Source organism: Pan paniscus, chromosome 5 (assembly GCF_029289425.2).
Source record: "Pan paniscus chromosome 5, NHGRI_mPanPan1-v2.0_pri, whole genome shotgun sequence".
NCBI classification, from domain to species: Eukaryota; Metazoa; Chordata; class Mammalia; order Primates; family Hominidae; genus Pan; species Pan paniscus.
This window is the reverse complement of record NC_073254.2, coordinates 17,236,040-17,263,925: the sequence shown is the minus strand read 5'-3', so window position 1 is coordinate 17,263,925 and position 27,886 is coordinate 17,236,040. Positions and strand designations below refer to the sequence as shown.

General features: G+C 44.9%; 1 long non-coding RNA gene across 6 annotated transcripts in view; it reads left to right on the top strand.

Annotated features, from left to right (window-relative positions):
• The first annotated feature begins 2,367 nt into the window (after window positions 1-2,367).
• Window positions 2,368-27,886, top strand: part of LOC129397910 (uncharacterized) — a 162,204-nt gene continuing 136,685 nt past the window's right edge. For 2 of the 6 annotated variants that reach the window (XR_008625536.2, XR_008625533.2), the window contains exons 1-2: window positions 2,371-2,596; window positions 3,373-3,560. This is a non-coding gene — a long non-coding RNA (uncharacterized LOC129397910). Of the gene's footprint in view, window positions 2,597-3,372; window positions 3,561-27,886 lie in introns of all 6 variants that reach the window. The other 4 variants (XR_008625534.2, XR_008625532.2, XR_008625535.2 and 1 more) reach the window with 3 other exon arrangements.

The following is a 27,886-nucleotide window of genomic DNA, read 5'->3' as shown; positions in this document are numbered from 1 at the left end:
TAGAGGTTGTGACTCCCTGGGGAGGTGAGGGCCCATGTGAGCCTATACTGAGTAGATACACTGAGTAGATTCTGACTAAGGACGTCCACGAAGTTATGTTCATTCCTGAGATGCCACAAAAAGTCATCACCAGTCTGTAAAACTCCCAGGCAGAGGGTGTGATCGTCACATTAATCAAAAAGCAGGCAGCTCTACCACCTCGTACTCATCAGGATGGCCTCTGTCAAAAACCCAGAGACAACAACGCTGGGGAGGACGTGGAGAAAGTGGGCCCTTTAGAACCGCGGGTGGGACGGAAAAGCTGTGCGGCCGCGCGGAAATCTGTACAGTGGCTCCTCCAAAAATTAAACGGAATCACCACGTGATCCAGCAATCCTCTTCCGGGTATATATCCAAAGGAATCGGAAGCAGGGTCTCAAGGAGCTACCCGTACACCCGTGTTCACAGAAGTGTTATTCACATTAGGCAGAAGGTGGAAACAACCCAAGCGTCCATGGATCCATGGACAGATGAACGGATAAGCAAGACGTGATGGGTGCGTATGATGGGACGCGACTCACCTTAACAGGGAGGGAAACCCTGACACGCTACAACGTGCATGAGCCTGGGGGACATCCTGCTAAGTGTAGTAACCCTGTGATAAAAAGGATAAACGTTGTGTGAGGTTCCCAGTGGTCAAATTCACAAAGACAGCAACTGGAACGGGGGAGAGAAGATGGGAGTTGGTGTGTAGTGGGGCCAGAGTTTCCATCTGGGAAGAGGAGAAAGTCCCGGAGATGGATGACGGTGATGCTTGCATAGTAATGTGAATGTACTTAATGCCATTGAACTGCACACTTAAAAATGGTTAAGAGGGTCCATTTTATGTTAGGTGTATCTTAGCAGAACTAAAACAAAACAGAAGGCAGTGTTAAAAACAGTGGAAGACGAGCTCTCAAGGTGGTGGAGGCCATCGCCCACTTCACTTGGGGGACCCCTGCTCTCAGAAGCACACACTTCACGGGGTCACCTGGTGTTCATGCCGCCGACCTTTCTCTCCCTGCCTGTGGCCTGGCCCCAGGTCAGCATTCACCAGGTGGGGAGAGTCTGTGCAGCGCGGCCTGGGCCTTGCACGCTCCTTTTTGTGTTTGTTTGGGTTCTACTTTTCCGGACTGCGACACTTATAACTTCATTAGAAAATATCACTTTCTTCAGACCCACACATTCATTTATTAGGCACTTACGCTCCATAAAGTGAAATGCACAGCAAGGCCGCTTTCATGCTTCCTTGAAGTTCTATCAACTTATTTTGGGGGCAGATTTGACCTGTCAGAGCACTGCCTCCCTGGGAGCTCCATATCTAAATATGTGCATATACAGTCTTCTACTTTACTGACGGTAGCTTTCATAAAGCCGCTTGGAGTACTTACTAAAAATCCATCTTAAGACTCTTTCTGCACTTTGGGAGGCCGAGGTGGGTGGATCACCTGAGGTCAGGAGTTTGAGACCAGCCTGGCCAACATGGTGAAACCCGGTCTCTACTAAAAAAATACAAAAAATAGCCGGGCATGGTGGCAGGTGCCTGTAATCCCAGCTCCGTACTCCAGAGGCTGAGGCAGGAGAATCGCTTGAACCCAGGAAGCAGAGGTTGCAGTGAGCCAAGGTCGTGCCATTGCACTCCAGCCTGGGTAACAAGAGTGAAACTCTGTCTCAAAAAAAAAAAAAAAAAAAAATCTTTCCCACACATAATGTGGCAGGACAGGAAACACTAGGATTCCTCCAGTTCATGGGGAGATTGGGAGAGCCGAGGCTTCACAATGACACAGCCGGGTATGGAAAACACCAAAAGAAATACGCCTTTTTGGATGACAATACTCCACCCCAATTTCCAAGTATGCTACAACTTTTCCTCAGCCTCGATGGGAGATATTTACAGGGAGTGGTAGAAGCTTTACTGCAATACTCTGGTAGACACAGGCTCCACCAGGCTTGGCTTCTACGCTCTCACTGGGTCTATGGAGGAGCACAGAAGCCAGGTTTCTGGCTCACAGAGAACCTAAGTGCTGAGTTTATATATAAAGTGCACAGTGTGAATAATTAAATATGAAAACGTGTACACACCAAACAGGACATTTTTACTTAATGCCAAAGAAGCACAAACGACCCTTTCTTTTGGGAGTTTCACAAGCATTTCTGCTCAACAGTAATCCCCCAGTAACAGTGATAGTAATGGTTTCAATATTTTGTTTATAAAAAGCAACATTATAAAATGCCCTGAAAGGTCTTGACTTCTTCTGTGAGCTCTGAACTATTCAGAAATTCAGCTTGCTATCTGGGGACAACAAATAAATCCCTACTCTAAAAAAATGGGATTCGGATTTTTCTCCTGTGCTGCTTCCTGGCCTTAACGCTTCCTGGGGAATTATTGTCATTTGCTCAGTTACGGTTTCTACGGGATGAGTGGGGAAGCCGCGTGGTGAAGAAGCCTGGCTCGCACCCGGCCTGCGCTCTCTCGGGCCTGGCCGCATCGGCCACCAGGGGGCAGTGTTGTCATTCGCTGGCGACGCCGCCCCGCCCCGAGCGGATGCCACCCCGTTTCCAGCCTCCGGTGCTCACCGTAAGCTCTGTTATTATTATTTTTTGATTTATAAAGCGCCGTTCCGCAGCAGATTCCCCGCCCCCCAGCTGCTTCCGAGAAAGCTCGCAGAAGCATTCGTGCGCAGGAGCGGAAGCCCCGCACAGCACGCGGTGGGCCGGTTGAGGGGGCGCACGGCCTGGGGCGTCGGGAAGAGGCTGCGGGCAGCGGGGCCTGCGGGCGCGGCGTGGCGGGGCGGGAAAACGGCTCTGTCCCGTGGGGCGCAGGCAGGAACGTGTTCCCATAAAAGACACAGGGAAGACCAACCCTGGGCGTTAGCCATCCAAACCTTCCCTCCCGTGCGAAACCCGCGGGGCCGGCCCTGCGGCCAGGCCTGTGAGGGAAGCGATGGGAGGAACCCGGGAGCCCGCGAAGGCCGGGCCCCAGGGTCCGGGCGCCCCTGAGCGGGGCGGAGGTGACAAATAGATCCTTTTTAAGGACAGCTGAAAGAGATTATAAGCACGGTGTGCTGGGAGTTTGGAAAGGGCGCGAGTCATTAGTGGGGGCGAATCAGAGGGGAGTATGTTGACGGGATAATAACAAAAATAAAGAGGCTTGATAAGAAAGACACGGCTTTTGGAGTCAAAGGGAAAATCCGGGACAATGAGGGTTGGCAGGTTCCTGGGACACAAACCAGGAAAAACAGGGCCACACCGGAGCGGCCTGCCTGGCTCCAGCACAGCCGGTGCAGAAGCTAATTTTGTTCCAAGTCCTCCTGGCTCAACAAACATGCCGCCATAGCACCTATTTTCTTTTAGGTAATGCTCACAACAACCTAGCAAAGTGGGGATCATCTTCACCACTGTACAGATGAAGAAATGGAAGGTCAGACATTCAAGGTTATGTGGCCACATGAGAGAAATACCAGAGCTGGCATGAAGACTCAACGGCTCTCAGACACCAGGTTCCTTCTTGAGAGAAGCCGGATGGATGTGCATGCAGGGAGGTGAGCCTCAAAGCAGGTCCAGCTTTCTCCCGTGAGTGTTCCAGTGGCTTAGGGTTAGGGTTAGGGTCCAGAGGAGGAGAGGTGTCCAGAGCTGGGGCCGTCTGCGTTTTGCCTTGCTGTCCCAGAGTGGCAGCGAGGAGTGGCCTGGCCTAGAGGGTCTTTGTCTTATCTTGTGACTTGCTGTTTCTCCTCTGTCTGCAGGAGCTGGGGGAGGTTGGAGAAGCCGCAGCCCAGAAGGGGAGGGAGGACACCATGTCAGAGCTTGCTGGAGCAAGCTTTGGAGGAAGGCCACAGGGGACATTGTCACCAAGGGCCACGGCAGCGTGCACCCTGGGTCAGAGAAAGGGGCAAATTATGGATATGAAAAATGCTTCCCTCAATGAAAAGGACCCTGCTGAGACAGGATGGCTGTGGGCCAAATACCCCTACAGTGCCTGATTCTTTTATCTTATTATTTATTTAAACAAGACCAGCATTTTGCTTTAGATAGAAAATCTCTCTCTGCTACAAAATTGCAAGCCCTGGGAAAAGTCTCCAAGAATGGCTGATGCCACAATCAAACAATAACATACATGTCGGGGTGAAACAGTGCACAGAGGATGAAAAAAGGGAAAAGCTCGAGGCCCCGGGAGGAAGGAGCTGGGAGGGTGGAGGGCGTGGAGGTGTGAGGGCCCAGAGGGATTGCCCAGGAAGGTATGGAGGACCGAAAATGGATCACCAGCCCTCATGGACAACTTAAACTAAAGGTGGAAAAGACAGAAAAGCTGGCAGGGGGAATTGTCTCCAGCCAACCTGTCAACTTTTGGAAAAAGATGGATCACAAAGAATGGGAAGTGGAAGAGCAGCAGAGGAGAAACCAAGAATAAAGAGCAGACACTGTGGGCAGAGCTGTGGGGCGCCCATGCTGGCAGAGCTGGGTTCTAGGGTCCTGGTTTCGGCTGTGTAACCACTTGCCCAGCCCTCATCTCATCCCTCAACAATGAGGGCCTGGCAAGGGAGGGTATGCTGGCCTATTTTTGTCTCATGTATTTGTGGATTCTGTCCAAAAGCTCTGAGATGCCAAGTTAAAATGGAGAAGGTTTGAGTCACCGCCACCTGGCCAGAGCCTCAGTGAGTGGGACGCCAGGGCTGGGGTGGGGTTGCATGGGTGGGGGGCTGCAGAGTTGCTGTTGATTCACGCGGCTTCTCTGGGGTCTGGATCTCAGTTTGGCTGTGAGGCTAAGCCCTGAATGGGTGCATAGCAACGTTATTCTGGAGTGCTAACAGCCTACCCTTGCCACCCACGTCTTAGAGACATTAGAAAGTTGGGTACAACATTCCCCACCTCCCTCTGATTTTTCTGGAGTAGACTGTGATGAGGAGATGGTCAGTCTCCAATAAAGTCAGCACCTTCCATGAAAAATGACTTTCCCTGAAAGTTGTTTTGGAGTGTTAAAGAAAAATATCTTCAAAATTCTTTACCACTTTTTGAGCCCGATTCCAGATGTTTGGCATATCCTAAATTATCCACTTTAAGCTTTGATAATCCTAGGAGGTAGATACTGTTATTCCCGTTCCGCAGATGCAGAAACTGAGGCCCTCATTAATGCTGGGACCACTCATGGTCACAGCTGGTGGTGGTGGAATTGGGATTTGAAGTCAGATCTCTGACTCAGAACTTGGGTACTTCTTTCATGTTTCCTTTTCCTCCTTTATTCAAAGTAGCTTAATTGCTTTTGTAAAATAAATGTGAACATCACCCCAAATGCCGCCATCCAGGGATAACCAGAAACAGTTTAATGAATGTCCTTCAAGACCTCTCTCTCTTGCATTAACTTGAATTCAAGCTTGTCAATACCCAGATTATTCCTTCTTGAAAGTCGGTCCTATGCATTTAATTGAATTGTAGTTGGTGGCTTTTCCTGCTCTTGACATTTGCCTGAGTTGGCCTCGGGATTCTGTAAAGGAAGCGCCTTCTGGGCTGCAGTTTTCTCTTTCCCTACTCCCCGTGGTGTCTGCTCCTCACCTCAGTCAGATAAGACCTTGGTCCTCCTTTCCATGCCCCCAGAAAGGACCCAACTAGCTCTTCCAAAGATGTGCTTGGAATTCCCGGACAGCTAAGGGATCAGCTGCCAGGACGGGGCTGTTGCACGGTTGGCGTGTGGGGGCCAGTGTTGCGTGGAAGGTGCCTAGAGATGGGCCGCCTCCTCCATCTTCCCCAGGCCTCCTTCACCTGTGGGCAGGAGATGTTTGTGACGTTCCTTCTGGTCAGCAGGACTTCAGGAAGAGCCGCCGCTAAGCCTGGGGGCAGGACTAGCCAGGCTCCCTACTGAGGCCTTCTCATGTTCCTGACAAGGCCGAGGGTAAGCTTACTCGCCCATTTTCCACCTGCGGAAATGGGTTCATAAGTTCAAACATGCACAGCTGCTGGTGGGTGTCAGGATTTGGGATCTGGGCTCAGAGCCTGCATTCACATCACAACATCACCACACTTCCCTGCTTCCCTTGGCCACATCTCCATCACATCTGAAGGGTTTTGTGTTCAAGGAGTCTTTTAAAAATAACAATTTTTGACCAGGAAGAATTAGGACTGAGCAAGACTTAGTCATAACAAACAGACAGACACATCCACACTCCACACCCTGGGCTGTGTAGATGTGGCCTACCCCCTTCTTTTTGAAGTGCCTGTAAATAAATAAACCTGTGCCGAGCTGAGCTCAAAATTGAGTGGTTTCCCCACGTTTGACATCCAGCGCAACCTGTGAAAGCTGTTTTGTTTTTATTATTGTGCAAAAAGTGTTCTAATTACAATCTGCTTTTCTGAGTCAGAAGAGAACGGTAAACCATTTGGCTATGGAGTGATATTTGTGAAATCCCACTGGAAGAGATTATAAGCTGATTTTAATGCACTTTTACTAATGGTTTAATAATCCTAAGGAGAGCTGACTGAGCCCTCATAATGAATGAAGAATTTTGATGGCAGGATCCGTGAATGCTGATGTTAGAGAAGGTCAATGGATGAGTGAGTCAGATGCTTCAAGGGGCTCGTATGAGTCAGGAAAAACAGGTCATGCTGTGGAAACAAACCCCAAGGTCTCAGTGACGTAAGAAAAGTTTACCTCTTGCTCATTAAAGGCTGGGTCAGGCAGCTCTCCAGGCCAACTCTCCTCGGGTGAGCGGGATCCTTGCCACTTCCATCTTGTAGCTGGGCCGTCTGGAGCCCCTGGCTTCCAGCATTGCTAAAGTGAGGGAGAGAGGGTGAGAGGACTGGCGGGAAGGTCTAAGACCATATTCTAATGTATAAACTAGAATGTATACATTCTACTGTATAAATTTATTCTACCCAAGAGGGACAAGGGCTGCTTAAGGCTGCTGTGCAGGTCAGATAGAGTCATCACACCTTTAAGTTGTGTCTTCATTTTCTCTCAAATACATTAACATTTTTTTTAGAATAGTTTCAGAATTTTCGAAGCAAAACTGGAGTCTGTGATGGTAAGCACTTGTCATTGGATTTAGGGTCCACTCTGATCCAAGATGATCTCATCTCCAATCCCCAACTTAATTATGTTTGCAAAGACTCCAAATATCATCACATTCACAGGTTATGGGTGGATGTATTTTTTTTGCGGGGGGACACTATTCAACCCACTACAACCACCGTCTAGAAAGGACAGATGTTAGCATCCTATCCTAGGTGACCCAGGTATTTTTCATAACAAAATTCAACATTCGAGAGAGGATGAGAAGTATAGTTTGAGGACTTGGCTCATGCCATTGTGGGGCTGGCAAGTTCCCACAGTGCAGGTTTAGCTGGCAGGCTGGGGACTTAGGGAAGTTGTCTTTGAGTCTAAAGACCATCTGCTGGGAACATTCCCTCTGGCTCAAGGAAGGTCAGTCTTTTCCTTAAGGCCTTCAAATGATGGGATGAGGCCCACTCACATCATGGAGGATACTCTGCTTTGCTGAAAGTCTCCTGATGTAAATTAATCCATGAAAAAACACCTGCACAGAAACACATAGAATAGTGTTTGACCAGATGTCTGGGTACTGTGGCCTAGCCAAATGAACACCTAAAATAACCATCACACAACACAACATTTAAACCACGTCCTCATACAAGTTTCATTCCTCTAGGGGTGTGTTTTTCAGACCACGGTTCACGAACGTGAACGGATCACAAAATAAATGTAGTGGGTTCTGACTGGCATTTTATAACTTGTCAGATGGACTTGATCCTGTAGATAACAATTATGACTGTTTCAGTACACAAGTAATACAAAAGTACACAGTCTCTGCAAAACCAAAACCATATTGAGAGACAAACAACACAAACTGATATTGTCAGACTTTTTAAAATGTGGCCATTTTGGCGGGGCACGGTGGCTCACGCCTGTAATCCCAGCAATTTGGGAGGCTGAGGCAGGTGGATCACCTGAGGTCAGGAGCTCAAGACTAGCCTGGCCAACATGGTGAAACCCTGTCTCTACTAAAAATACAAAAATCAGCCAGGTGTGGTGGTGCACGCCTGTAATCCCAGCTACTTGAGAGGCTGAGGCAGAAGAATTGCTTGAACCTAAGAGGCAGAGGTTGCAGTGATTTGAGATCACGCCACTGCACTGCAGCCTGGGTGACAGAGTCAGTGAGACTCTGTCTCAAAAAAATAAAAATAAAAAAAGGAATGTGGCCATTTGAAGGGTGAAAAGGGCACTCCAGTTTCTCAATTTGTGTTTTCTTGATTATGAAGAGCTTGAGTGTTTCTTTGATTATTATTGATTAATTGGGTTTCTTCTGAGCATCACATTCTTTAAAGATCAAGCTGGAGTCAAGTCCCTTTTCCAGACCCGAGACAACGTCTGTCCCCTGCCCTTAGAGGCAGCTCTTGGAGTGTTCGGCTGGGCTCCTCCCTGCAGCCCCAACTCCTTACCATGACCATTCACATTCACACTGAGCATCAAACCTCAATAAGCAATAGTCCTCTAGCTTCACAAATCAACTTTTAGGGACTCTTCCTACCCACAAACATTTCATAAATCTCGCTGCACCTCTGTGACCTACTGATAGTGCTAGGGTGCCCACTTTCCTCTCCTTCCCCCGGCTCCCACCTCTTCCTCCTAGTGCTAGGGTGCCCACTTTCCTCTCCTTCCCCCGGCTCCCACCTCTTCCTCCTACTACTCCCTGGCTCGCTTAGTTCGGCGGCTCAGTGAGGTTTCTCACCCTCAGCACTTCGGACATCAGGGCCAAACACTTCTTTGTTACGGGTGCAGTCCTGTGCGGATGTTTAACAGCATCCCTGGCCTCTACCAAGAGGAGATGCCGAGAGCACCTCCTCCCCAGCACTGATAATCAAAATGTCTCCAGACATTGCCAGATGTCCCCTGGGCAGACAAAGTCACTCCCAGTTGAGAACCACTGACTTAATTAAAGACCAAAATTAAGTGCTGGTGGCAGATACTCAGAGAAAATACTTGTCCGTCCAGCAAATACTGAAACCGAAAAGAGAGAAGATATTTGAACGCGTCGCTGACCCACCTGATTCAGTCCCTTCTAGTGTTGGCTGCTTTCTGGTTGCTCTGAATGTTTAGGCTTTGGCCAGGGTTTATTTCTCTACCTGGGTACATATGTAGGAGTAGTTTCAGGAGAAAAATATTATGTTCATGACAAATTGAGAGCAAATATAGAAAGGATCTGTCTTTTATTTCTACAGCAGGAAATGATAGCTACCTAAAGGGGAGGTTTGCTTAAATTTTCTGTCTTTTAAATTGAATTTTCTCTTGCTTTCACAGTTGGGACTAGGCTGCCAGATGTTATTAGTGTATTTTGCCTTTTGATGTTAAGGGAAGCTTAAGGCAACCAAGATAACACAAGAATCAGTCCTCCTTCATCCACAGGTCAGATATATGTCAATCATTACACTCTGAGACCACGTTGAGATCCTGAAAGAAGCAAAAATATTTTACAAAGTGCCCAGATGCACATCATGGGGTGCATTGCCAGGGTATTTTTGACCTTTACTCACAGGGAGTCTTTCTCCACACTGGGACTCCTGGTTGAGTATAATTCTAACCAGTTTGATTATTGGCTTCCCCTGCAGTCATTAGGAAAGGGTAGATGCCTCAGGCGAGTGCATTGAAAGTAGATAAAAACGACTGCCTACAACCTGATGGAGGAAGACAAAGAACAACAACAAATCTAAGGGCAATACAAAAACATCTCCAGACCTCAGAAAGCTTAGCATCCTGAGGTTACCCCATATTTTGGATAAGGTGTCAGAAACACTTCATTCATCCCTGTGAGTGCCATAATGACCCAGCACAGGACTGGATATTTGTAATCATGGCACAAAACTCATCAGACAAGGTTAATTTATGTTTAAAATAATCAGTTCTTATGGATGGTGGTGATGGTAGTACAAGACGAATATACTTCATGACTCTGAACTCCAAACTTCAAAATGGTGAGAATAGTAAATTTTATGTTTTGTGTATTTTACCACAATAAAGAAATCAGTTCATAAGAGAGTTAGGAACTTTGTAATATATTTCAGGAAAAAAAATGTAACCAAAATTTCTAAGATTAAAAATAAAAATGTGCTCCTTCAAGAGTTTGCAAAAGTTATCTTAATGATTCACTCATAAATAGTCTCTCCTCCATCAAAGATGCTTGATAAATGTCACTGGAATTCATTCATTCAAAAAAAAACCAAACAATCATATTTTGATAGAAGGAATTGGATGTCATGATTTTTGGGGATTGGGTCTTATTTTTAACTCTGACAATGAAATATGGCTGCAAATCTTGTGGTCTGATAGTGTGATTTAAAAAAAAAAAAAATCCCACATTGTAAGGCTGGGCTCACTCTGTGGCCCAGGCCCAGCCTGACTCCTCTGATGAGTGTTGGCTTAGGGTTTCCACATGAATAGCCAGGGTTGATGGATGAATACATTTACTGTCTGGACTGATAACAACGAACAGATTCCTGGTGGCAAGCACTGGACACAACCCTCACAGGCCTCTAGAGTAACCGCGTTGATTCAGCAACATGGCCGTTTGAGTTAATTTTATCAGAATGGCAGTGGCTTTGAGAACTTACTCACACAAACCCACAGTTTGTCATGTTCCCAAGACCACAGCAGGTATGGTCTAAGACCGTCTGTCGAATGAGAAATTCGTCATTGTCTGTTTCCCGCTCCCTAGTCGTTAGCAATATGCTTTCCTGGACGTTTTTGCTTTTCCACATTGGAATGGGAAAAAATCTGTTAGGAGAGGCACTGAGTATTCACCAAGAGATGGTACTGTGTTTGGAAAATTAGTTGGTTTGTACAGATCACCTGCTTTCTGGTAACTGCTTTTTAAGATAGATAGCTTTGACTATTTTGGTGGGGAAGTTTGCGCTGAAATTCTTACCTTTTTTGTTTGTTTTGCGTAGTGAGAACGCTAATATTCTGTAAATGAGTCTAAGCTACATTTTACTTGATGCGGGCAAGTATTATAGATTCCTTTAAGAGCCTTCATTTTTATCACATGCAAATCACGCAACCCATTTTTCAGTTAGGGTAAAGGAAGCTCTAAGAATAGGCCGAGATCTTCCACTCAACGGGTAAATAGAATTTGGACAAGAGTTTGAAAATATCAGCCATCAGTTTGCTGGGAAGTTTTGGGCAGCCAACTTGGATGGAATTCTCTGAGAAAAGAAAGGATTTTTTTCTGAATCATTTCCTTAGGAGGGAACTAACCACACCAATTTTAGTCTCAAACTTTCTAAGTTATTTCTCAAAGTCTTTGGAGGCTATTCAAACCAGTTCCAAAAGTTTTTATAAAGTCGAAATGGCTCTGAAATCTCCTGTCCAAGTACTGAGACATATGCTAAATGGATAGGGTGTGAGGCAGTTTTCTGAGAGTTTGTTTGGATTTCAGGAAGTGGACAAGATAAGCTGAATGGCCTTTTCCTGCTCTGACTCTTAAAAAAAAAGAAAAAAGAAAAAAAATCTCACCCAAAGATGCTTGAAAGAAACCATGGACATTTCCTAACTTCAAAAGAGTAGAAAATCTGCTAGGAAGAAAAGAAAAATCACTATCATAGGCCCAGGATGTTGCAAAGACGAATCAAAACAGGAATGCAAATCGGGACAGAGCTGGAACAAACATACAAGTCTTGAGGTTGTATTTTTATGTGCTGTTTGTTTTTGTACGAACTTCCCTGTGAAAGAGGATGAAACAGAAACACACCTGTGTGGTCTGAAGGGTTTCCCTTTTCCTTCTGGCCTTGGCTTCTTTTCTTTGCCATTCATGTTCAGGAATAGAGATAATCTCGGCGGTGAGGGATGTGCCATTTTGAAGATTGTCTCAGCGAAGTTTCTTGTTGGGAACATAGATGATTGAGAGCCCGGTGCATTTTTGCTATTTTTAATTAAATGAATGGCAGCATGCTGCTACACTCATTGTATGACAAACTTCAACATGGGTCGATTTTCCAGGGGGAAAAAGCCACTGCATTTGCTTCCTGGGCAGCTCCAAGGGTGAGTTTTCACTTCTGCAGAAACATGAATGCATCGTGTTCACCTTGTTGGAGGGATTCAATGTCACAGGGCTCTTTGGATCTCCCAGCCCTATGTCTAGGCCCATCTGGCAGGCTTGGGGAGCTGCACTGGGCTCTTCTCTCAGGAACAGGAAAGAAAATTTGGATCCTTCAGTCCTGGGACAGAGACTCAGAGGATCCCAGATTCCCCATTCAACAACAAGCCCTCTCTCAGGCCCTCGAGATGAACAGGTGGCCCGTTCTCAGTGCACCATGCTAGAGTAGAAACCTGTGGTCAGGAAACTTGGGCTGAAATCCCGCTACTGGGGGAAATCTGCTAACCCCTCTGAACCTCATTTTTCACTTGCATCAAAGGGGATAAAGTGTCCTGCTTCTTGCCTCCGGACTGTGGGCATTGGTGGGATTGGATTGGGTCATGGGGAGCCGTGGGGTGGCACTGGGGAGCTGCATCAGCCACCAGCATCTCTGAGGCCTTTGCTTTCTCTGAGGGAAGGCCCAGTTTGATTTAGGTCCTGAGAATCCCAGAATGGCCATTTCTGGAAAAATAACCAAAAGCCCAGATTTCCCTTTTAATTTTATTGCACACAGGCCAGCACTACGCATAACAAAATATTCCATTTCTCAAAAGGAAGTCTTAGAATATTGGACGAATGCACTGTGTGACTTGACTTCATTCACAAAGCACCCATGTCCCTTGGATCCCTTCCGCTCTCCCTCCCGCCCCCATGCTGCCCTTGTTCTGGGAAATCCAACTCTCCAGGAGCAGCCAGCACAGAGGCCTGAGCCCTCCTAAGGCTGGGCTCCCAGCAACGCTAGTCGTTCACTGTCTGACTTTAAATTCTCTGAGCACTCGTCTGCTTGTCAGTAAAATCCAGAGACGAATCTGCTGTCTAGGGCAGACATGAAATCAATGTAAAGTGCCCGAGCACGGGCGTGTGGCTCTGACCCACGCTCTGCCTCCGTCTCCCTTTTCTGCAGGGAAGTTGCCTCTGAGGAACGGCCTACAGTGGCTTACGACTCCCGGGAGGGATGTGGAATCTATCTCTCCAACAGCCCATGAAGACTTATAAAAGCTGACAGATGCAAGGTTTTCAGCCATGCCTTTGATAAGATACTATAAAATTAAAGTAGCTTCTGCCCTAAAAGCTGAGCGCTATTTCCAGAAAATCAACAATGAAAATGATATGCATTTCTTTTGAAACTGGCACATTCATAATGGACATAGAAGAATCAACATAAGAAAGTAGCAGGTATTGGTCTTTCCTGTGGTCCCTGATGATCTATCCACTTGATCTCTTCAGGAACATTCCCTGGAAGCAGGGGAAGTGCTTTGCTTCCCTGTCTCCCGAGGGAGAAAGGGCATTTGATGGCATGGAGCCACTCTGCCAGCCAGGGGCCAGGCCCGCTCTACGGGGGCTACAGCATACCTCAGATTGCTACAGGCTCCTCTCCCCTCCCGGGTCCGGCCTTGTCGGCCCCAACCCCTCAGTTCCTGCCCCATCTCCCCACTGCGGTTGCTGTCAGGCCTGGAGCATTTCCTCCTTCACTTTCACGGGTCCCACACCCTTCAAGATCAACAGTGACCAGGCCACTCCCTGCCATCTGAGAAGCCCAGAAACCATCTTCCGTCAGAGGGAGATTAGCAATGAAGCTTTCTGACGTCTCTCCCTGTACCAGGCTCAAAAGGAATTTCATCCTTTCTTTCCATTCACTGCAATGAGCTCTCACACTCATTTGAAATGTGCGGCCTGATGACCCACACACCTCTCAGGGGAGCCATGGCCCCACGGCTGTCTCCTGCTGAAGATGTCATCCCGGTCTGAGCCCCTCCTCATTACAAGAGAGAACGAGCACCTGCCAGCACCGGCAGCCCCTCGATCCTAACCTCAGATGGCACCCTTTGGGTGCGGAGTGGGAAAGGAAGAAGACTCAGCTGGTGAAGGCTCAGTACTTTTCCTTTTCCCCAATCACTAAGTAATTCTCTCATCCTTGAAAGCACTTTTCTGCTGAAATTCAGAAAGAACTTATTTTGAAGTTACGCCAGTAAAAGCTCTGGAAACTGTGATGGGAGCTTGTGCTGGAAGCCGAGGACAGAGCTCCATGCTGATTCTCCATTCCTCTTATTTATTTGCATGATCTGAGCTAATTTCTCAGCTGTAATCTACACCACCCACCACCTAGAAACTTCCCAGAAACGTCCAGCAGGGGAGGGGTGGGAACGAGAAAGAATGCACCCAACGCTCTGGCAGGGTCTGCGCAGCCGCCAGACTCTGTTTCCAGACTGTCACGGCCGACCTAGTAATTCACTTAGAAGGTCTCCTGAAATAAGCACAAAATGTTGGCAGCAAATGGTCAAAGGGAAATGCCCCAGTTTTCTTAGGGGACAGACCCTGTTACTTTATCAGATAGCAGTGTGAGCTAAAGTGTGAAGACAGGGCAGACACTAATGGTATTTTGTTCATCCTGAATTTTTTTTTTGGCATTAATTTTGATCTTTAAAAAATATTGCATTAGGAAATGTAAATGCATATGAGTAAGTGAAAGAAACCAATCTGGAAAGTCTACACACCATACGATTCCAGCTATATGACATTCTGGAAAAGGCAAGAATAGAGAGGCAGTAAAAAGATCAGCAAAGAGTAAAAAATAAGTCGGAAAGGGACAAATAAGGTTCTTAGGGTGTGGAGACTACATCTGTGTGATAGTACGATGGGTGGGTACATGGCATTATGCATTTGTCCAAACCCACCGAACGGACAACACCAAGAGGGAACCCTGCTATAAACTGTGGGCTCTGTGCGATCATGATGTGTCAATATGGGTTCATCAGCTGTGACAAATGAACCCCACAGGTTGGGGATGTTGACATGGGGGAGGCTGTGCTATGTTGGGGAAGGTGATATGTGGGAACTCTCTATACCTTCTGCCCAATATTATTGCGAACCTAAAACTGCTCTCAAAAATATAGCCTAAGAAAAAGTAACTTTAATCTTGGGAGTTATTGTTTACTGGGTACAGAGTTTCAGTTCTGGAAGGTGAAAAGAGTTCTGGAGGTAGATGGAGATGATATTTGTACAACAATGTGAATACTTAGTGCCATTGAACCGTACACTTAAAAATAGTTCAGACGGCTAACTTTATGTTGTGTATGTTTTACTGCAATTAAAAAATGTTACTTATCTTAATGACTGAGTTTTTGGTGCTCCCTTAAACTTTGCACTGACGGCAAGTGCCTCACTCATTGCACCCCAGTCCCAGCCACACCTTTCCTGACTCCAGGAAGCTGAGGCTGTGGGTGTCAGAGGAGAGCCAGCCACATCACTGGGAATCACCTGTTTACACTTTACACAGTCAGCGAGCTGTTTTGTTATATTTTTCTTAAGACACAAAATCTTAAGTGCCAAAAACTTGTTATGTAAATATGACTTCTATCTTAAAACATATGAAGGGCTCTCCTTTTAGACCTCGACAGACAAAATTATTCTTGTGTGTCTGGCTTACTTTTTGCTTTTTGTACATCAGTGATAGAGAATGAGAGTGAGGTGGAAGGAGAAAGACAAATACAGGAAGACACAAAGGTGGCTGTGTTTGTTTTCTGTTGCAGAGTAATCAATGACCACAGATTTAGCGGCTTGAAGCAATACACACTTCTCTCTTCTTTCTCAACTGTTTCTGTGGATCTGTTTCCATTTTATTTTATTTTATTTTATTTTAGATTTAGGGGGACACATATGCTTGTTTGTTACATGGGTATACTGCCTACTGGTGGGCACTAGGCTCCTAGTGTACCCAATACTCAAACAGTGAACATTGTACCCACAGGTAACTTTTCAGCCCTTGCTGCCCTCCCATACTGTCCACTTTTGGAGTCCTGAGTGCCTATTATTTTCATCTTTATGACCATGAAGCATCTCTTATCTCACAGTTTCTGTAGATCAGAAATCCACAGGGTATGGCTAAGTTCTCTGCCCAGGATAAAGGCTGAGGTCACGGTGTCAGCTGGACTGAGTTCTCGTCTGGAGGTTCTGGGGGAAAATCTGTTTCCAGGCTCTTTCTCGTGCCTGGCAGAATTTGGTTCCTGTAGCTGTAGGGTTGAAGGCCCCATTTCTCTGCTAGTTGTCAGCTGGGGGCGCCCTCTGCAATTGGAGGCCCCTTCCTTGCATGTGGCCCCCCCATCTTTAAGTCTGCAGTGGCGCACGGAAATCTCATGTTCCTTCCACTTCAGACCCCCTCCACCTCGGGCCTCTACACCCAGGTGTGAAAAGCTCGTGGGGCTGGTGAGGCCCACCAGGCACCCTCCCTATCTTGTCAACTGATTTGGGACCTTAATTACATCTGTGAAACCCCATCCATGCCTCTGAGAACACGAAGGAGAGTAGTGGATTATTTCTCTGTTCCTGGTCAGTGTGAACCCGGGCCAGGACCACCGGCATAGGTGATAATTGTGACAATTTCTTTTGAGATCAGATTACTGGCTGACTCTCTCCCCTCCTGTCAAACTCGGCCCCTAAACCTGCCTCACATGGAAGTGATTTTCAGAAGTTGAGTAACTGGGCTCCAGAGGCAAACCCCTTACTAGCTAGTTACAAATACCATTTGGCATCAGTTCCCGCATATTCTCAAAGCATGCAGTATATCTTAGTGACATGCGTGATGATTGCGCTGCGATATGGGTCATAGGTGCGTATCATGCTAATGGAAATAGTACAAAGAGAAGGAAAAGTGTGCAGATTACCAAATTTGAGATTTGGGTTGGAAGCATTAACTAACATTTACTTTTGTTCTCTCCAAAGAAAGGGGCTCTGTTAATAGTGTAAATGTGGTAGAATATCTACCTACTGACAGTAATAAAATACTCTAAACAATTGAAAACCATCTCTAGGTAGTTCACATACTAACTACAAACCTTGAGCTTATTAAATGAAGTTCTTGTTGCTGCCTGCCTGCTCAGGCACCGAGAAGGCGGCTCATCCTGCTTGATTCTTCATTCGTTTATTTTGGATAAGATTGGCTACTACCATCCAGAAAAAGGATAAGGAAAGGTTTTCTTTCCAAAAACAGGGTCTAGGGTGGGATGGATGTATGGTCTTTCTCTTCTCTCCGCATTCCCAGTGACTTTCTTCTGTACTGAGTCCCTTGTTGTAAAGCAGGGAGCCGCCGCAGTGCCAACCTTACCATTGAATGTGAGCCATTCAGTCGGCAGGGCACACGCTTCCTGAGAGCCGCCCTCGCTGCTGTCCTTCACCTTTTAGCTGTTTTCCGTTCGCCCCAGCCACTGAAGTCCCAGCCCTGCTTTCGTGGTTCTCTGCGTACTGCTGGCCCCTATCACCCTGGAAAAGAAGGCATTTTTTGGACAGCATATTATTTCAAACTGTCTTGTGTCAAAATTTGCTAGAATTCCTCCAACTACTGTGCACAGAGTTTGCCTATCTTCCTTACCGTCCTCTCCTCTTCCTCCTCCGCCTTCTCTTCCTCTCAAGATTCTCTTAGCCTTTTGTCAGCTCTGAAATGAGCCCCATTTTGATAGGTGCACTCAAGTTCTCCCCCAGCCCTGTGGTTCCATTACTTCTGTGGCCAGTGGATTTTTCCATCCCAGTCCATCCTGGCGTCTCTTCCTTTCATGGCGTTGAATGTTATGGGATATTCCAACGTTCTCTACATCTCTGCTCCAAGTCTCTGCCATTCGGCTGGGTTGGCATGTGGTCTAGGAACAGCAGCATATGCATCCCTCGTGGTCTGTTCACTCTCTCACGTCTCTCTGATAGAATATTCCCATGGCTTGGAAATATGGACTCCTAGTGAGGCAATGATACAGTGTCCCAGCTGGCCATGTTTCCTCCCTGGGAAAGCCTGACACAACTGTGCATGGAAATGTGGTATTTTTGACATATTAACCCATGCATGCTTCTCCCCTCTGCATCTGTGTTTTCCTCTTGCTCTCAACTCTAGCAGATATCTGCCAGGCTATCTTCATTGTCTCGAAGGAGGTGATGTCAAATCACAAAGAAAAATGGTCTAGGAACACTTTTGGCTTTTCAGTACAAAAACTGTAAGTCATTAGAGAAGAAAAGAGTTAGGATACAGGCAAATGCATTGGCCAAGAGCTGGAGTGTATGATGTACAGATTCCCCCACAGACTAGAAGAGACTCCATGAGGCTAGGAGCACAGTGGGGAGGGAACCGGCAGGTTTTCCAGGAGACCCCAGGTGGAATGGTGCATTTGGGCCACTGAGCCATTGGTATCTCTCCAACACTCCAGGGCCCCTGTTGTGGCCAGAACTGGAGCTGCTCAGCTGTCCTGGAGGCCATGGGAGGGACCCACCAATTCCTTCCTAGTAGTTTTAATGGAAGAGATGTTTGCTGCGGTATTAAGGACTTAATTAAAAATACCATTAGCCTGTGTCTAATGACTACTCTTGCTTGAAAGTAATAATATTGCTTTTTTACGAGGCTATAATTCAGAATTTTCATTAACTTAAATCACCCTTCTTGCTAACTATTTGGAAACGATGCAACTTTCCTACAATTTTCTAGCAACAGAATTTTTTAAACACACTGATCAACCTTCGTCTGTACATTATGTCATGCTGGGTTATGGCAGGAGTCCTTTAATGTGACTTTGGAGCTTTTACAAAGCATCCTGGGAAACCTGCCCTATTCTGACTTAAGAAGAGCAACTCTGTCTTTTTACCTTCTTTTCCAGCAGAACCACCTTACTCACTGAAGACATAACCAACTTGCTGAGCCAGTTGAAGATGGCCGCACACTCTTGGCCACCCCTTATATTGGGAATGGAATCTACTTGCTCTCCCTTAGAATCTGGGCTTTCATCTGGAAAGTACAGAGAATTCTCAGGCCTCCTGCTCCCTGCAAACACATTCTCCAATTATTACATCTCGCACTAAGGGTAGTACAGCCATTACAGTTAAGGAGGTTGTGTCAGTGCATTATTATTCACTAAAGCCCCCGTTTACATTAGGATTCACTCTTTGTGTTAAAATTCTATGGGTTTTGATAAATGTATAACGTCCAGTATCCACGATTACAGTATCATACAGAGCACTTTCACTGCCCTAAAAATCCTCTGTGCTCTGCCTGTTCGTCCCTCCCTCCCTCTAACCCTTGGCAACCACTGATCCTTTTGCTGTCTCCATAGTTTTGCCTTTTTCCACAATATTGTATAACTGGGATCACACAGTATGAAACTTTTGCAGATTGGCTTCTTTCACTTACTAATATGCTTTTGAGGTTTAGGGGCAGTATTTTAATGCAGCAACAGATAATCAAAATTCTTGGAATATCAAGAAAATCCGTTTACCAGTCACAGAGATAACCAAAAAATTAACAGAGGCAAATTAATCATTAATCATGACTTATAAGAAAAGGATTATTTTCTTGACATTTCAGTAGTCTTGGTTATATAGTTCATTTATCTAGAGACGTGTTTCAAGCCACTAGCTTCTTCAGAAATAGAAAATTTATTTCATGACTGTCACCAGATTATTCTCTCTAGCTTTTAACATTTTGGTCACTTTCCTGTATGCCAGTCACTGTGCTTAATGCCTTAGCTGCATTTTCTCAACATTCTCAGTAATCTCCCATTTCAAAGAGAAAAGACTGGAGGCTTAGAGAGGCTGCACATCAAACATCACATCAGACACTCCAGTCTGGGCAACAGAGCAAGATTCTATCTCAAAAAAAAAAAAAAAAAAAAGATGGGTACAATGGTGGCACAAGGGAGGGATTGATTAATTCTGTCCCAGCATCAGGGAAGGCTGCACTGAGGAGGTGATGCTTGAGCTGGAATTCAGCAAGTGTAGAAGAGATGTGTTCATGCAGAGAAGTGGAAAATATCTAGTGAGATGGGAATGCAAACAGGTGGCCCACCTGATGAGCACTACTGTCAGGCATGTCTGGAGCCTATTTTGAGGGAAGGATGGGAATATGGGATTTGAAAGGTAGAGGCTAAGGAGCAGGACAAGGAGAAGAGAGCACAGAGCTAATGTACATTTCAGATATGAACTTGAGGAAGCATAATGTTTGCATATTAAAACCTTTACTTCTCTCCAGAATGTCATAAAAATTAATTTAAAAAAAGTCTTTCTCTACTCTTCTTCTTGTCCTTGACATCATCATCAAAATTCTTAAATGGAGTGTTGTTTATCCTACTTTTTCTTGGCTACACACACACACACGCACACGTTATTTTCCCTACAGATGCAGGAAGTTCAGCAGCTTGAAAGAGAAAAATTTAACTTTTAAAACAAAGAGTTTCCTCCACTGAGTTTAGAACCCAGGAAAGTGTGATGTGAGTCATTGGTCCCAGGCACATCCTGGCTCTGCCACTGACTCGAGGGGTGGCCCTGGCAAGTCACCTGAGCCTCCTGGGCCCCAGTTACTCCATTCAGAAAATAATAAAATAGAGGCCAATGATCGTTATGATCTCTTCCAATTCTTTAACTGAATGGCAATTTCCTCAAATTTACTGACCTACACACTAAACACCCTTGAGAATCAGTTGCCCTCTGATTTGTGGACATGGTATTCTATGTGCTGCAACCTCTTACCTAAGTCAGTTGGGATCTATTACGAGAAAGCCAATTCTTAGGTCCCAGGCATCTTAACTACCAAAAGGGAAACGCTGGCGTGGTTACGTCTCTGTGGCCCTCGGTGGCAGGCCTGCTTCATGAAAAATCTGTCCATGTTTATTCAGTGCGTGGAAAGCAGAGGTCATGGGCTACATTTTTTCTTTAGCAAGAATGTTCTTTTGGAAGGAGTTGTCAAAATATCACATTAATTGACAAACAAGGAGTTACATGAAGTATATACAAGCAGAACTGAATAATTCTGGCAGTGCAGAGATTTCAAACAATAGCAGAGGGGCTATTGTAGTCATTACAAAGTACAGCAAGGCTGAGGGACTCTCACTTTTATGAACTTTATTTTTTTACATATGGCCAACAAGCATATGAAAAAAAGCTCAAATATCACTGATCATTAGGGAAATGCAAATCAAAACCATAATGAGATACCATCCCACACTTGTCAATGGCTATTAATAAAAAGTCAAAAAATTACAGATGCTGGCAAGGTTGTGGAGAAATGGGAACACTTATATGCTGTTGGTGGGAGTGTAAATTAGTTCAACCACTGTGGAAAGCAGTGTGGTGACACCTCAAAAAGCTAAAAACAGAACTAACATTTGATGCAGCAATCCAGTTGCTGGGTATATACTCAAAGGAATAGAAATCTTTCTATCATAAAGACACATGGACGTGTATGTTCATTGCAGCACTATTCACAGTAGAAAGACATGGAATCAACCTAAACACCCATTAATGAAAGACGAGATAAAGAAAATGTGGTACGTATACACCACGGAATACTATGCAGCCATGAAAAAGAATGAGACCATGTATTTTGCAGAAACATGGGTGGAGCTGGAGACCATTATCCTTAGCAAACTAAGGCAGGAACAGACAACCAAATTCATCATGTTCTCACTTACAAGTGAGAGCTAAATGATGAGAACTCATGGATACAAAGAGGGGAACAACAGACACTGGGGCCTACTGGAGGGTGGAGCTGGGAGAAGGGAGAGGAGCAGAAAAAATAACTATTGGGTACTAGGCTTAGTACCTGAGTGGTGAAGTAATCTGTACATTAAACCCCCTGACAGGAGAGCAAATGTGACTAATTTTAGGAACAAAGTAAGATAGCTCAAACAATCTTCAGAGGAAGAATTTTAGTTATATTTTCAAAATCTTCCTGAAATAGCACCTCCAGAGTTAATGTATCAGAGTGTATTAACACTACATCTTAAGTATCAGGAACATTTTTTAAAAGGGCAGGTAATGAGAGTATCATAATAGACATCTTTAACAACACTAACTTCTTTCTCTTTTCTTTCTTTTTAATCTGAGATGTTATATTTTTAGAGAAGAACCTTGAGTAGTTTGTAAAAGCTCAATTTCCCAAATCTTAAAATAGTTGGTCTGACAATGCTTAGCAACCCTGGCCTTCTCAGTGGCCTCTGCAAACCATTTCACCTCTTATTGTTAACCTTTTTTGGTGATCATAAGCAAACCTCATTAAGTCAGACAGTGTCTGATTTACCATTTGCAGAAAGCAGAAAAATGGCCCCCAAAGATATCCACATCCTTGTTCCTGAGACCTGTGAATATTTTATCTTATGTGGTAAAAGGGACTTTTCAGGTATACTTAAGTTAAGGCTCCAGAGAGGGGCAGATGATTCTGGACTGTATGAGTGAGTCCCATGTAATCACAAGGGTTCTTGTAAAAGAGAGGCAGGAGGGTCAGAGCCAGAGAGGGTGATATGGCCGTAGAAGCAGAGTTTAGAATAATGGGATGTGAAGACTCAACCTGCCATTGTTGGTACTGCAGATGGAGGAAATGGACCACAAGCTGAAGAACTCAGGTGGCCTTTAGATGCTGGAAAAGACAGTGAAATGGATCCTCACCTGGAGCCTCCACAAGGAAAATCATCTTGCTGATGCTCTGACTTTAGTATAGTGGAACCCAGTTCAGACTCTGACCTCCACTCTCACACAACAGACTCATGTTTTTTTTTCTTTATGTACATATATATATGTATTTTTATTATACTTTAAGTTCTGGGGTACATGTGCAGAACTTGCAGGTTTGGTACATAGTTATACATATGCCATGGTGGTTTGCTGCACCCATCAACCCGTCATCTACATTAGGTATTTCTCCTAATGCTATCCTTCCCCTAGCCCCCCATCTCCCGACAGGCCCCAGTGTCTGATGTTCCCCTCCCTGTGTCCATGTGTTCTCATTGTTCAACTCCCACTTATGAGTGAGAACATGCAGTGTTCGGTTTTCTGTTCCTGTGTTAGTTTGCTGAGAATGATGGTTTCCAGCTTCATCCATGTCTCTGCAAAGGACATAAACTCACCCTTTTTATGGCTGCATAGGATTCCATGGTGTATATGTGCCACATTTTCTTCATCCAGTCTAGTGTGGAGATTTCTCAAGGATCTAGAACCAGAAATAAGATTTGACCCAGCAATCCCATTACTGGGTATATACCCAAAGGATTATAAATCAGACTTGTGTTGTTTTAAGCCACCAAGCTTCAGGCAATTTGTTATAGCATCAGTAGGAGACTCATATACCCTGGGACCCTCAGTGTAAGCCTAGCACCGGGCAGAGAACGTATGCTCAATGTTTATCAGAAGAATACATGGTCCAGGATGAAAATAATACCTAACACTACTTAACACATAGCAGAAACTTCACAAAAATTATGCCATTCAATCAAATCCCTATGTAACTGATATTATTATTATCCTTATTTTTAAATGAAGGGGCTGAGATAAAAAAGGTTAGATAAGTAGTCCAAGCTCATGCAGAGAGTAAGTGGCAAGTCGAGATTTGAACCCAAGCAGGGTAGCAGAGCAGATATGGGTGCAGGCACTGAAACCGGACAGCCTTGGGTATGTTCAGCTCTGGGCAGGGCTAGGCACAGTGGCTCACGCCTGTAATCCCAGCACTTTAGGAGGCTGAAATGGGAGGATTGCTTGAGGCCAGGAGTTCAAGGCCAGCCTGGGCAACATAGAGAGACCTTGTCTGTACAAAAAATTTAAAAATTGGCTGGGTGTGATGGTACATGCCTGTATTCCTAGCTACTTGGGAGGCTGAGTCGGGAAGATTGCTTGAGCCCAAGACTCCAAGGCTGCTGTGAGCTGTGAGCCCTGCTCACGCCACTGCACTCCAGCCTGGGCGACAGAGTGAGACCCTGTCTCAAAGCAAACAAACAAACAACCTCTGGGCAAGGTGTCGTGCTTGGTCTTCTCATCTGTAAAATGGGAATAGTAACAGTACCTGCCAGAGGTTATTATAAGGGTTAAATGAATTAGTTCAAATAAAAGTCATGGAACAGAATTTGGAACACAATGAGGGCTCCATAAATGCTAACTATGATCATTACAAAGACAAAGCTTGTAAAGAAGGTCCCACAATCACAAGATGAGGAAACATGTGAAGCCACTTTGTATGTCTAATGTGCATAGAAATGTAAATTGTCACTATTGTTCTTCTTAATCATGATTGTCATCACATATCAGTAAGTGGCATAGGAACTTGTCCCCTATGATCAGGAGAATGCAGTTTACAAAATCCAGAACTAAAACTGTAAATGTACCTATAACACTTGGAGAAGGGGAGAGAGCTGATCTCAAACTAATTGATGTTAGTTTAGGGGGATTTGGTTTCTTGAGTTGATGCCTATTTCCTACCAATACGTTGGACACAGAATGACAACTGGGTAGGAATCCAGTTTCCTGGTCCCCCACACCATTCAGCTGGTCCACACGAAGCCAGCTGGACTGAGGGTGGAGATTTCATGGTACCATTTGCCAGACTCTGAGACACTCCTCAGAAGGAAGTTAAGATATGAAAACATTGACAGTGATGAATCACTTGCTGGCCAGGCTGCAGCAGCAATGCTGGGATTCAGAGCAATCACTGCCACCTGGAGCCTCATGAGAGGACATTGCTTGTGTTGCTCCAGAGCCCTATTATGGTCATTTACTAACATTTGCAAAGCTGTAAGTGAAAAAGTTATCAAGGGAATGAGAAGACATGCCACTGACTGTGAGAACATACTTGCAAAAGACACATCTGAGAAAGGACTGGTATCCAAAATAGACAAAGACTCTTAAAACTCAACAATAAGAAAACAACTCAATTAGAAAATGAGCCAAGAGACCTAGCAGATCCCTCACCAAAGAAGGTATACAGATGGCAAATAACTGTATGGAAAGATGCCCCACATCACAGTCATCAGGGAAATGCAAATTAAAACTATGAGATACCAGCACACAGCCGTTAGAATGGCCAACATCAAATGGTGAGAATGTGGAGCAACAGGAACCCTCATTCATTGCTGGTGGGAACGCAAAACAGTACGACCACATTAGGAGACAGTTCGGCAGTTTCTTACAAAACTAACATACCCTTATTATATAATCCAGTAATCATGCTACTTGGTATTTACCCAAAGGAGTTAAAAACTTATGTCCACACAAAAACCTGCACACAGATATTTATGGCAGCTTTATTCATAATTGCTCAAACTTGGAATCAACCAAGATGTTCTTTAGTGGGTGAATGGATAAATAAACTGTGGTACATCCAGACAATGGAATATTATTCAGCACTAAAGAGAAATGAGCTAATAAGCCATGAAAAGACATAGAGGAGCCTTAAGTACATGCTGCTAGTTAAAAGAAGCCAATCTGAGAAGGCTCCATACTGTGACTCTAACTATGTGTCATTCTGGAAAAGGCAAAACTATGAAGACAGTAAAAATATCAGTGGTTGCCAGGAGTTAGGGGGAGGGAGGGATGAATAGGTGGAGCACAGAGGATTTTTAGAGCAGTGCGACTACTCTGTATGATACCGTAATAGTGGATGATATCATTATACATTGGTCCAAATACCAAGAGTGAACCTAATGTGAACGATGGACTCTGGGTGGTGATGATGTGTGAATATGGGTGGGTTCATTGACTGTGACATGTATGCCACTCTGGTGGGGGTGTTGATCACTGGGAGGCTGTGCAGAGGGTGTATTGGAAATCTCGTCACCTTCCTCTCTATTTTGCCATGGCCCTAAAACTGCTTTAAAAAATTAAAGTCTTAAAGAAGACTGTGTAACTTTGTAATTCTACGTCCAGTATCTGTTTAGTAGAGACAGTGGGAAAGGAAGCACACGTGTGGATAATCCTGGAGAAAATGGAAAGAACCCAAGAAACTTGGACTTGGCCAAAGAAAGATGGAGCCCAAGAGTTTGAGCCCGAAGAAAATAACAAAACAATCAAGGACGAAATTTACCTTCAAAGCTCAGACTGAAAACGAAAACGCCCATCGTTCAACCTTGTTTTTTGTTTTCTTTTCTCAAGGCAGATCCCAGTCAGTGTATTTGCTTTCTACAAAGCAACGTATGAGGTTTGACAAGCAAGAACCCATTGTTAGGAGTGACGGCTCATGGAGAACACTGAAACTACACTGCTGTTATTCTGACATTTTTAATGCCACTGCTTTTCTTTCCATCCTCAGACATGTATTCATCATGTTAAGAGTTCAACATATCAGATCTCCCGGCAGCAATGGTAGGAGTGTGGGCAGTAAAATTTGGCAAACTAAAGGGAAAAAATGTATCTTTCACCATTCAAAGAAACACCACAGCAGCTCGGCATTAGATTTATGGAGTTACCCTACCTGCTTTTCCCCAAAACTTAATGAAACTTTTCATAGGTCTTTCCAACACACAAGAAGCTGTTAAGAATTCATGGTCTATTTCGCCTCTCAGAGAGCCTAACAATACATATTCCCTTTTACATTGAATGTTGAGTGTTTTACTTTTCTCCACATTCATCCTCTCTCCAAAACTAAACCCTCTGCCCCTCCTGTGGCTGGAAGTGTCTGCTCTATGGGTGACCTCTCAGCTACAGCCTCAGTCTCCTATGGCCTCCTCCTCTTCCTGCGTTTTATGGATAGTCTGTCTGTTCTATTTTTTTAAATGCTGCATAGGAAAATCTACATCTGACCCCATCCTTCCAACGATTGCCTAGTTCCTTTTAACAAAACTTTTATAAGAGCGTCTATTCCATGCCATCTCAAGAAATCTGTCTTTGATTCACCTCATCCTTCAGCACACCAGACAGGTGTTGGTGTTTTGGCTTATATTTATTCTACACCTATTTTCTCTCTAGTCTTGTGTGAGTCTGGATGTCCCTCTAGCCTGCCCAGATGACTAGTATCATTCCAAAGGAATAATATTGCCCCTGCTGTTGCCCCAGATTTTCTAGTGCCATGCTATGTATACAGTAAATCAATCAGACATTAGGTTGATAATTCCCATGGGCAGGCAGGCAGGCAGTCTCTTCCATTCACTGCTGTACCCCCAGCACAGTAAAGGGCACATGGTACACCCTTGACAAACCAATAAACGACTAGAGACATGGGTGCTCCATGAGCATATACAGAGAGACTACTAGGTCACAGAGCTGTGTGATGAGCTCTGGATTCTAAGCCAATTTTTACTGGATGCCAAAACAATCATTCCATTTAATCAAAAACTCAGCTAAGTAAATAAAGTAGCTTTGGATGATAAAGTATAAAATAAATAACCACGAACTCATACTGATATCAACAAATGATTGAAAAAATAAATGAATTGAAGAAAAGAGACAAATGCTCTGTGCAGAAAATTTCGTATAATTTCTGTAGATACTCTGCCCTCAAGGATGGGGAGTATTAACTCCCCACCCCGTAAATGTGGGCTGCAGATAATGACTTCCCTCCAAAGAGCACCATATGGAAAGTGGGGACATAGAGGAACTTTTCCTCTAGGTGAATGTATTTGTGGAATAAATTTTTAGAAAAAGAAGTTTGGGTCAAAGGGCATTTGCATTTATAATTTTAGTAGGTATTGCCAAATTCCCATAGAAATTGAAACCAATATATGTTCCCATCAGCTTTTTTTTTTTTTTTTTGAGATGGAGTTTCATTCTGTTGCCAGGCTGGAGTGCAGTGGCATGATCTCGGCTCACTGCAACCTCCACCTCCCGGGTTCAAGCGATTCTCCTGTCTCAGCTTCCCAAGTAGCTGGGACTACAGGTGTGCGCCACCACGCCCAGCTAATTTTTGTATTTTTAGTAGAGGTGGGATTTCACCATGTTGGATAGGATAGTCTCGATCTCTTGACCTCATCATGAGCCCACCTTGGCCTCCCAAAGTGCTGGGCCCTTCAGCTTTTAAT